This window comes from Empidonax traillii, unplaced genomic scaffold, assembly GCF_003031625.1.
Source record: "Empidonax traillii isolate 1590-97213 ecotype Southwest subspecies unplaced genomic scaffold, ASM303162v1 scaffold726:size354854, whole genome shotgun sequence".
NCBI classification, from domain to species: Eukaryota; Metazoa; Chordata; class Aves; order Passeriformes; family Tyrannidae; genus Empidonax; species Empidonax traillii.
In genome coordinates, this window is record NW_020955919.1 from 38,431 (window position 1) to 50,924 (window position 12,494).

Sequence of the window (12,494 nt, forward strand, 5' to 3'; positions counted from 1 at the left end):
GAATAATTCCAACAGTTTCCCGGAAGAGAACTTCAAAGATTTGAAGAATTTTGACAATTTCTTTTTTTTTTCTTTTTTCCTAATTCAGAGTGAATACAAAACAGAACAGAAGAAAATCACATTGAAAACTAAATTTTATTCACTGGCCAAGCCTGTAGAGAAAGAGACACACAGTGTAGTGTAGCAGGCAGGGGACATGGGGATAAGCTACCTGGCAGAGCTGTGTGGATGCCTTTGTGACCTTGGACCATGTCTAATGGAACTAAGACTCTATATTTAGGCAACTGGAACACATCTATACGATGAAATAATTCCAAATTACAAAATAGAAACGTTAATGTTGTTGCCTTAAGAGAGACCCCGGAGAAAAAGACTCCAGGCCAATTTAGTATGTAAGATAAGATAAAGAGAGTAGGTCCTTTAATTAAGTCTGAAGCTAGAGGAATACATACCATGTGGACGCCCAGAGAGGGGTTCTATGATATTATAATAATCCAATCCCAGATCAGTCCATCTCTGGTTCTGCACCCCGACACACCCTTTCAGGAATTAGGTCTGGGGTCTTAAGGACCCCTTCTTCCTCATCTTCATCTTCTTCACAGCACATATAGTCCTTATAGCTCCTCCAAAGTTTTAGAAGGTTGCTATGTCTGTGTGATATCTTCTGGTCCAGGCTTTTCTACAATTCTGCCTTGAAAAGAATACTAAATACACTAACGTAATTTAGAGGGATTGATATGGAATGGGATAATAGTATTGGGTATGTGTAAACATTATGCTACAGGGTAAGGGATATAATACAGCTACATTAAAATCTACATTTACCACACAACTGCTTCTAAAATCTACTCTGAGGCATCAGTGTCTACACACAAATTTAATGTCTAAACTTCCACTACAATTGATACAGCCAGTGAAACACCTCAGCTCATCGTGAAGTTCCTAATGAGCATATGATGACCTAATTATGTCTCTAGGCTCCACTGGGTGGCTTTCCTGAGTATTTGTTAGCCATAACAGAACTTTGGACCATACTGACATGTATACCTGTAATTATAAGTGTCTTAATCTCTAATTTTAATCCCACATCAGTGATTAACGCCTTCTCACTTCAGAGAAACAACTCCATTTCTCCTCTAAGTCTTCCAGTTGGAAGCATCTCTTCACACAGGTGCAGGTCTCTCCTACTACCTTCAGAGTTAGGGACCCACATCATCTATACTGAAGATTGACAAGAATGTGATTTATTTCTTTGTCCAGTTAAGAACAGGTTGATTGGATATCCTCAGTTTATGAGGATGGAGAAAGTTACAGGAAATAAAAAATTATCAGGATTGATTAGTAAACAGTCTGCATACTGCAGATATAAGTAGGTTAAGGTTCAGGGGACATCTCAGAATTGGTGGAAAAGAGCAGAAAGAGACAGGAAAAGACAGAAGCAGAAATCACATATTTGAAAACACTTTACGTGCTTTTGCATCAAATTTTAATGCACCTGCAAAGCTACTCTGAGCTCCAGGAAATACTGAAATAAATCGTCTTACAAGAAGCATAAATAATAACAAATCCACATTTTAATGGGATGTATGAGTGACTCTGCTAATGAAAACTAGTGCCAAATTTGAAAAATAAAATTTATTTTCTGGTATGCACCATATTACATAAAAAATCCATCTTCAGAAGTCTGAACACAAATCCCCAAAAGAGCAAAATAAACAAGCATAGCTCTCATGTAACATGTCTATAATTAACTCTTCATACAGTTTTTGGACAGAATAAGATCACACTTGGGCATGTGCTTTATAATTTGATTTTTAAAAAAGCTTTCCCCAAGAATAATCTACATCTGGTTTATCTTTTCTTCCTCTGCAGTTCCTTTAACTCCAAGTGACAACATGTGACAGCCTGACTCTGGCTGGAGGCCAGGTACCCACCAAAGCCACTCTATCACTCCCCTCCTCAACCGCACAGGGCAGGGAAAATATTATGAAAGCTTCATAAGTCAAAATAAGAGCAGGAAGAGATCACTCACCAATTGTATGGCCAGTCTCTTCGCAAACGAAGAACCGGGGAAGGTCTTTACACCTTCCAGCCTGCGCATTGGATTTTTTAGGTGAGACACAGTGTGCGCGGAACTGAGCCCACCCTTTAATCCTAAGGTGCATCTGCCGGGGCCAAGCGAGCTTGGACGGTGGCAGCGAGGTCCTCAGGACGTAGGTGGATTGCCTTATGGGCTAACGAGCTCCATCTGCCCGGAGAGGGGCCCTGACCAGGACTCAAACCCGGGTCTCAGCGTTCACAGCGCTGTGCTTTAACCACTTCACCACCAGGGGCTCCCTCGCTCACTAATTAGCATCATGGGCAAAACAGTCTTGACTTAGAGAAATTAGTTGAATTTATTACCAATTAAAATCAGAGCAAGATGATGAAAAGCAAATAAAATCCTAAAAACACCTTCCCCACACCCCTCCCTCCTTCCCAACTTAACTTATTCCTTATTCTCTACCTCCACCCCATTAGTGCAGGGAGGTGGGGAATGGGTGTTATGGTCAGTTCATCACATGTTGTTGCTGCTGCTGCTGCTTCTCCTCAGGGAGAGGAGTCCTTCCTCTGCTCCAGTGTGATGTCCCTCCCACAGGAGACAATCCTCCATAAACTTCTTCAGTGTAAGTTCTTCCCATGGGCTGCAGCTTTTCATGAACTGCTCCACTGTAGGTCCATTTCCATAGGGTACAGTCCTTCAGGAACAGGTTGCTTCAGCATGTGCTCCCCCCAGAGTCACAAGTCCTACCAACAAACCTGCTCCAGTGCTGACTTCTCTCTCCATGGGTCTGCAGGTCTCTGACAGGAGCCTATTCCATCCTCTGCTTCCCACAGTATCACAGACATCCTTCAGACAACCACCTGTTCCAGAGTGGGGATCCTCCATAGGCTGCAGGTGGATATCTGCTCCCCCACAGACCTCCTCAGGCTACAGGAGGACAGCCTGACTCATGGTTTTCACCACAGGCTGCTCTGACACCTGGAGTACCTCCTTCCTCTCCTTCTTCATAGGCCTTTGTGTCTGCAGAGTTGCTTCTCTCCTAAATTCTCATTCCTCCCTTCTCTGGTCACAAGAAGCCTGCACAATAATTTGTTTGGGGGTTTCTTTCCCTGCTGGTTTTGTAGCCTGAATACAATCTTGTACTATACAGTTTCTCCAAGGATTACTGTAGCAGAGAAAAGTAGTATTGAGCGGAATAAAAGGGGCTTTTTAAGAAGACACAGGAGACTCTTGGTGTTAGATACCTGCAATTCTAGATACTTACCTACCGTTGCTTTGGTAGAGATCAGATTACTTCTGAAACATAGAAGGTTCTATTAGAAAAGAAAGCTGAGAATTTGTGTTTTCTTTTGAAATTTGTACTCTTGTTTTGGTCATTGACAGTGCAACGAAAGTGACCTCTGCCTTCTCTGGACAACTAACTGAGTTCATAAAGGTATTGCCTGCACACTCTAAGAAACAAACTAGTTGAACATTTTAGTTCTTAAATATCTTCGGACTTAGAGCATTTGAAACGAGAGATCTCCATATTGTTCTTATCTAAATAACTTTATTAGATCTTCTCAATTCTCTCTCTGTTACCACCATTTCCTCCATGTCTGTTGATCCCCTTAAAAAAAAACCAAAACAAACCAAACCATAAAAAAAAGCCAGACATTAAACCAAAACCCAAAATAAAGAAAAACAAACAGAAACACACACAAAACCTAAAACCAACCAAACAAAAAAAAAAAAACAAAACAAAATGAAAATAAATGAAAAAAACACCAACCTACAATAAAGAGGCACCAGCCTATATTTCAGGACAATGCTTTCTTAGACCATGTAAAGTAACATGCTCTTCTGTCCTGCACCTGCCACTATGTTTGATATCTGGGCTAAAACTGCATTACACTTGGTCTGTGCAGACTAGTGACACCATGAGAGTGAAAGCCAAATTTTCCTTTGCTGAGAGCAGTAGGGACCATTCACGAGCCTGATTTTATCAGCTGTCAGCAAGCACAAATAAACTGCATGAAAACATCTAAATTTTAGATCAGTATTTTTACACTAATCAATTTTAACAGAGCTCAGACAACTGAAAGGAATTGATTGCAGTTTTCAGAAGTGTGCTGAAAAAACAGTAGAGGCAAAGAGCATGATGAGAAGGTGGAATAGTTTGAGACTTGTTGGTGGGGCAGGAGGGACCCTAGCATGTTTCTTTAACCATTTCACACTTCACTAGCAGCCTGATTGGGAACTGAGTCAGAGTGACATTTTCAATATTAGTGCAGCTTGCTCTCTCTTGTTGTTTGTCCCCAGACTGTAGCTAAACACCCACTCAGCTGTTCATTCACTCCCTGTCCACAGTAGGATCAGGAGAGAATAGGAAGAAGAAGAGCAAAAAAACTTATTAATTGAGATAAAAATAGTTTAATAAGTGAAGAAAAGAGAGAAAAAACAAGTGATGTAAGTTCAACCCTCCACAATCGACAAGCTAGTCTCTGAGCAACAACTAGAAGACAAATCCAGCAATTATTCTTCCTATCCATTTTACTAAGAAGCTCAACATCTCGTTATAAGGACTATCCTTTCCAGCAGTTAGAGTCAGTTGTTCCAGCTGTGTCCCCTCCCAGTTTCTTGCCCACCCCCAGCTACTCACCAGGGTGGGAGGGAGCAGAGAGAATAAAAGAGAAAGCCTCCAAACCTCAGCAAGAACAAAACAGCAATAGCCAGAGACCAGGTGGTTTTAATTCCAAATCCAAACCAGTACCACATAAAGAAAATTGACTCCATCCCAGACAGACCCAGGGCATTGTCTGTGGGGGTTAGGGACAAAGGACAGAAATGCCTGTTCCACCTCTGCTGTCTAGAGAGGGTATTCCCACACTGAAACAGGAGTGATTTGCTTTTCACTCTCATTTATTTCACTGTTTGCCAGCTGCACTGTATTTTAGACTACCTTAGACCAGGATGTCATTAGCAATCTAACTGGCACCAGCTTCCCAAGGTTTCAGTGCAGCAGAGGACATCTAGTCTCTACTTACTCCACTGTTTGATTAATAAAGTACACGTTATTTCTGCTCCCACATTCAGTCATCATTCATTCAGTTCACCTTACAGTATCGGTTGGCAGGGCTCTAGAAATACAAAATAAATTAATTTACAGCTCTTAAAATCATCAACCCATTCACAAATAAATGTGAAGTGGCTAAAAGTCACTCAAAACAGTCCTGCTGAAGTGCAAGAAACAGGAAGAAAAATATTTTTCTCATTTTTTTTTATAAGTAGTTTTGCTATACTTACAGGACTTATAGTCTTTCCTTGAAATTTGAAATGACTAAACGTAAACTTCAACAAGCAAATTATAATTCCAGGTTTTAATCTGAACCTGTGTGCAGAGAAGGGTAAATTGTAGTTTTCATCTTCAGATAATTCCAAAACTTTTTGAAAACTGAGGTATTGCTTTGGTTCTCTACTGAAAGTAATAAATGTAAGGTTAGATGTTGCGACAGACAATACTACCAGGAAACCTTAAAAATACAATTCTGAATATGTTTAACTGCCTGGACTCTCTCACTGTATCACACCTTCAGGATTCTATGAACTACATTGGACTTGAAATGAATTTGCAGTCTGTGAATCTCTGCAAATTTACAGCAGCTGGGGAGCTGGACCATTACCTCGAGGACACTTTCTGTTGCTGAATAGCAGAGCAACTGCTTCTATAGGAGAAAGTGTTCAACAGCAGAAACTAATGTGAAATCACCTCATATTATTTATTTTATTGCTTTATCACCTGAAATAAGGAATAAGCTACCACACTATATGATCCTTTGTGGAAAAGCTTTGTGATGGATGCTCCCAAGCATGCCACTAAATCTTAGGAAAGCAATTTCAACGAGCTGAATTTTGACTATTTTAAAACTGCTGACTAACACTTTTAAGCTGAAATGCTTATTAGCATATCTGAGTCTGTTCAAAAGGCACATCTTGTGAGCTGATTGAAAGAGAGGCTTTAACAGAATAGCATATAGTTTTAGAGATGCTTGAGGGTTCCTCAAAATGACCTAATTTCTTTTAATTGACTATCAGATTGTGTTTTCAATCCCACTTCAGCATTTGCAAAAATCTACTATTAATCCTTACCTACTATTGCAAACAGAAGTATAATTGACATTTCTCAGATATACAAGTAATCCCTGTTTTTCATATTCTATTAAATGCTTCAAAATCTTGCAAAAGCTGCTGTTGTGGCTGCTTTTGGAAAATAGACAATGTTTTTGTTAAATCGTCTAAACAGAAACATACATTTTGAAAATTAAAGCTGCCATAACATGACTTCCTAATCTCTGTAACATTGCAGGTGAATTCAAGGACAAGACTTGAAAATGATACAACATCTTCCTTCTGTAGAATGGTGGTTTTCAACTTAGGTTCATAAACACTTGCAGGATTTTTATCCATACATATGTCTTAGGTCTTAATGGACCTAGCTTCACTTCAAAAACCTAATGAGTCATAAATCTCACAGAGCAAATACTGTTCACATTGAGTGGCACCGTTTAATTTCCCATAGTCCACATAAAATTGCACTAGAACAAATGTACAAATATGAGTGGAGATGCCCATGAAAAGCCAGCAGCAGACACTATGCCCTCTTTTAACTTGTAATTTCATTGATCTTCTATAACTTTTTTCCTCATAAATGAAGCTCTGTAAAGCATTTTGATAACAAACTTTACTGCCAGCATCAATGTGACATTTGATGAAACCAGTCCTTCTGGACTTATCTTTAAAGTTACTGGATTTTTCAGAGTTAAGAACATAATCACTTTGTTTCTGATGTGATGCCATTTGTAGATGCAACTAACAATTTTTACTCTCTGGATTGCTTTAACTCAAGGCTTTCCCACATCTGGTGCATGCTTACACTTTTTATAAGCTGAATCCACTCATGACAGTGAATCTAAGAGCTAATCTTATATCCTGTTTCTTAAATCCCATTAATTCACTGTGAGTCTAGGAATATTACTAAAGACAATGTTTGCTAGAGATATATCTCTATAGCAAGATGCCCACAGCATGTACTGTAGCTGCTAGGCTTTACACCCATTATAAAACAAAATAGGCTTTTTAGAGAGAATGTCTCAGATAGGGTCCTGTTTTGACTAGTACTATGAAAAAGCTGCTTTTTTCTTTCTATCCAAAGACTATTAAAATGCCTAAAGTAGGCAAGGCAACCTAGACATCCTAGTTATAATGATCTGTACCCCTTCACAATAACAACAGCAAAAGACATCCAGCTCAGGAACCTTGACTGCTGGGTGTCTACAGAAAATGGACATCATCACAAATCTCAACACAGGCCAGATGAATTCAGAAAAGCATTCTGTCAAAATATTTCTTATCAACTTTCCTGTTTCTCATGAATGATAGCAACCTATTTATATCTGCCCTTCCCTCTATGGGTTCATTGTGGGCAGCATGCTGCTCAGGGAGAGTCTTCTAATTTCTCGTATCCTATGTCCAACAGAGAATTTAGGCTAGCTGTTTCTCAACTTACCAGGCACATGTAACTAGTGTGTTGTAGCTTACTCATGGAAGAAATCTGCAAGGGGAAAGCTTCATAAGAGAAAGAATAAAGCAGGGAAGGAAACATCCCAAAGCAGTGGTTTATTACTGCAAGAGAAGTCACAGCGCCATGAACTGACATCACCAAAATACTCTAGAGGCATTCTCATGGTGAGGGAATAAAAAACTATGCATTGCAATAGAAAAACTCAACTACCTTCTAACTATCCTTCTTGATTTACTTATTAAGAGAAAACTGACAACTGCAAAACAAGCATATTGACAAACAAGGGTCAGGAACAGGAATACAAGAAAACAGGGAGGCAGTAAATTAGCAAATCCATGAGCTACACAGCTAGCAAATGAATACCCTATCCTTTCTAGCAGGTATTGGAGGACACATGTAGAAAAGTGCAGGTTCTGAGTGATATCTGAGGTACAACTAACACAAAACCAGTGTCCAAAAAAAAAAAAAACCAAAAAACAATTTTTACCTGACAGTTATTGCCTAGCAAACTTCACTTCAGAAATTAGAAAATTTATTAGGTAACCTAAAATTTTCTTGTCTTGCAGACATCAGCTGAGCTTAATGAACTCTTGCTTTATTTAAAGTCTATTATGTGGAATGAAAGTATTACATTATGGGATACGAATACATGGAGGCAATTTTGAATTTTCACAAGTTTTGCTAGTATTTTTGGACTATCTGTTGATATTCAGTCTGTCTGTCCTGGAAATAAACAGAAAACACAAGCAGAGGAATAATAATATAATAATAAATATCAGCGAAATTAACTTCAGAGTTTCTTCGCAAGATCTGTGTTGGATTGTACTGTTTTAACACACCATTTATCATCAGCATTAAAGACAGAAAAAATGTAGGACATTCATCTTCATTAGCAATCAGGAAGAGGTTAAACAGCACAAAAATTAAATTAGCAGATGATAATAAATTGGAAAGTGTAGTAAATGACCTTTCTATAACAAAGGCACAGAAATGCAGTATAGAATTTCCTTAGGTTCAACTGAATAGGTAGAAGACTAAGAAATTAGATTAAGTTGTTTTTCAAAACATGAAAAAAGAAACTAGAACACCAATATTACTTCAGGACAATAAAGTGTGAATAACACAATAGCATGTTGCACACCTAGGACAATGTGACTTTGAGCAGCATTTACAGAAACTATCTTGACTTAAGGGGAAAGAAAAAAAATATTTCTTTCTACAAAACTAATAGAATTTAGGCTAATATATTAAATTCTAAGAAGAACAGCCCAATAGACATTGGAAAACTTAGGGAATGAAAAGCATGAAAGGATTATGAGGGTATGGAGAGAATAATTTAACAGGAAAAGACTGAAAGCATGAAATATCCATAAATTCATTAAGAGAAAACACCTAAATAAGTTAAATGAGTAATGTATTCATATTAAGATCAAGTCAGGCAAAATAAGTAGGTTGGGTTGCAAGTGTTTAAAAGACTTTTTTAGAGGAATTAAATCTGTCAGGTTATGTTTTGTTGGAAACCCTTTTTGATGTTTAGAAAATACATTGTTGAAGACCATCTTATCTTTGCCAAGATGTTAATTGCTTGTTACCTCATATCTAAATCCACCCACACTGAGCAATTTCCCCATATCCTTCAATGACAAACCAAGGAAAAGCAGCCAGGCAGAAAACCCTCAGGGAAAGAAGTGAAAGTAACTCAATGTGTAGCAAAAGTACTAGATTTGTAAGCAGTATACAGTAACTCCCATTGAATTCAAAGATTCAAAGCTTACTTGCTCTAAAAAAGTAAGTTAAGTAGCCTATCTGACTCTTTAGCTTCCTCTATGTGTCTTGAAAATTATTAACCTAAAAAGCTGCATTGGTTTGGTTTTCTTTAAACATGAAGCTTCACCTGTTTTATCACTTTTTCCCACCACTGCTTCACATCTTAGTGCAAACACCCATACAGAGTGACTTGCCTAAAAGGTCACAGACTCAGCAAGACTGGTCTGTCAGCACAAAAAGTACTTCTTTTTTTTTTTTTTCCCTTTTTTTTTTAATTATCCATAAGCTAGTCTAGGGGCCAACTCCAGAAATTCTCTTTTCTTTCTTTTTTCCATAAAATCTTGCAAGTTACAAACTTACAGCTTATGTTTTTGTTACATAGTATGAGAAATGGAAACAATCTCAAAAATGGTAGGTTGAATAATAAAACTATTGCATGTCTACTGTAATAAGGAAGAGTTTCAGATAAGAAGATGTTGTTTGGGCACACTAAAATTATAAAATGCATGTCTTATTATGTGTTCCCAAAGAATTATTAATATTGTGCAATCATTGCATTTGTATTTCAATGTAAATTAAGATGTTTTATGTTTAGAAACTAGCTAAATCACATTTTGCTGAAAACTTTCAAGATAAATTTGAGACATTTTCAAAATATACATTGCTTGGCTGAGTCCTTTAGAACTTTCATTGCAGTTTAAGATACAAACGAAGTTAGCAGGACTTCATTATACTACTATAACTAAACATTCATACTCTAAGTGAAATAAATAAATATTCATAGAAAATACATGCATGGAAATGTCAGAGTCAAACTAGTTTCAGAAAAGTTAATCAATTTCAGTTCTTCCTTTTCTCCTCTATTCCTACTCACATCCACCAAAAGGATGGCTAAACTTAGCAGGTTTTATTTTATGAGCACTACAGGTGCCTGTAATAACAGGCTCACCATCAGCTGCCAAGGCTCAGCTGATCCATTAAGCCACACTGAGTCAATCACTTTCAATCATGGTTGACTGTGTTCAGACAGAGACAAGGGCTCTAAAACAACCACAGTGTTTTTCAAATGTGTACCAAGAGGCTTAAGAGTACATGGTTTGAGAAGGTATATTGTATAGTACTCTTAGGGCAATGTAAACTCCCAATAATTTTGAAAAGTTATTTAGTTCCCTGATATAAACCAAAGTGCATGAGGGGGGGTTTCAATGGAAAATCAATTGAAGTTTGTGTTCCTTTTTTAAAATTTAATTCCATGCTTCCTTTGTATTTGTTTTCTTCCTTCCCTCTATTTATGATAGACTTTCTCATTCAGAATGAAAACTTAAAAGAATTATTTTCTAAGTTTAGCATCCCACAATATTTATTGCATACAAATTACAATGAAGTCTCATGGCTGAGTACAAGACCAAGCACCCCATGTATTTCAGTAAGCTAAAGAAACACATTTAATATGCAGAACCAAGACCTTCTCATTAGGCAGCCTGAATAAAGTACTGGCAATCTAATCAAAGATCTGTCAACTTACAATAATATTAACACAGCTCAAATTTTTACAGTTCATTCTGTAAAATATCATGTATAATGATAAAGTCTAAATCATGTAACCAAACTTTCTGATATCTCCCCCTTGCTCTGGTGTTATGCTCAAGCTTTTTTAAGTTCCTCATGATGTTAAGGTAGGTAGGACCAGTCTGTCTCAAAGAGGTGAAAGGGTCCAATGAGGTGCCAGCACGGCAGTATGAAACCGATTGGAGATTTGAAGGTAGAAGAGGAGCAGGTAAGAGACTGTGTTACTCTTTGTTGTTCTTGAGTTTGCTTGGAGGTATATTTATGTTTGCTAACACAGACCACTTGCTCAAATTCCATGTCATATCTGAATTTCACGAGTTTCATTTTGTATGGCATGTAGTGATTTTTTTCTCTCTTTTTTATCCTTAGAATCAGTTTTACCCAGCTCCCAAGGTTGTATTCCTTTAGTGACATGTAATTGGCTATGATTTGTGTTTATAGCCTGGGGAGCTCTGTTATCTGCCTATGCTTGTGTTCTAAAGCTCTTGTATCATCCTGTTCTTGTACTTCTGTAGGCCTATGTTACAATCGCATTTCACTTCAGTGGTCTTCAGGTTTTGGCTTCCTGATAACACACCTTAAAGTTTTATAAGCACAATTTGGTCACACATACACCTATGTTCCAAGGACACTGAACAGTTTACTTCTCCAAAAATAATGATGCATATGTCTGCAGACACACATAGACACAATCTTCTGGTATACAGCTGCCACTGGTATATCTGTTAGGTATGGCACTGTTACCAATTTGTTATCAAAATAGCTTTACAGTCAACTCAGCTGTGCTGAATATCAAGCAAAATAAGTACATTTACTTCTGACATAAACAATTTAAACCATGGCTTAAAGGATTAAATTACACTTGAATTAATATAGTAATTATTAATATGAAGAAACAGGGAACACATATTTGTTTATTGTCAAAAGATAGATATTTCTGATGGTTGAGCACAACATTTCTTTTCTCCAAGAGCAAATTAAGTTGGAGAATGCAAAAGAACAGCCCCGCTTCTCATTTGCTGCAGGTAATAAAGGTATGCCACACCATAGCTATGCCAAACAACAGTGGATGCCCATACTGCTTTATATTGCTTTAGTGCCATATTTGAGAAACACCCCGCTAGCCTGGCTAAGACACACTGGCTTCTGTTGCCATCAACACACTAAAGGCTGGTATGTTAGAGTGTTCCTGTCTGCTTTTAACTACCAACCCCTTGTAAGATACCTTCACAATTAGGTTGACTAGAATTATTTCGTCTCCAGTTCATGTCTCCATATCCTTCCCATGATTCATCAAAGGTCAGGGAGTCAGCACTGCCTATGGCCACATGTATGTTTTGTAAAAGCCCCATATTTACACAGTCCCTTTATCAGTTCAGAGCTGCATTCAACTGTGCATACCATTCCAAAATGGAGTTAGCTTGCTACAAAACCCTAATAGTCACTACAGAGACCAAGCCCCACCTGGCTATAACCAGTAGGAGAAAAGAAGGAAATCAGGGATAAAAAGAGAGTTTACCAGCGATGGAAGAAAGGGCTGACTACTTATGAAGA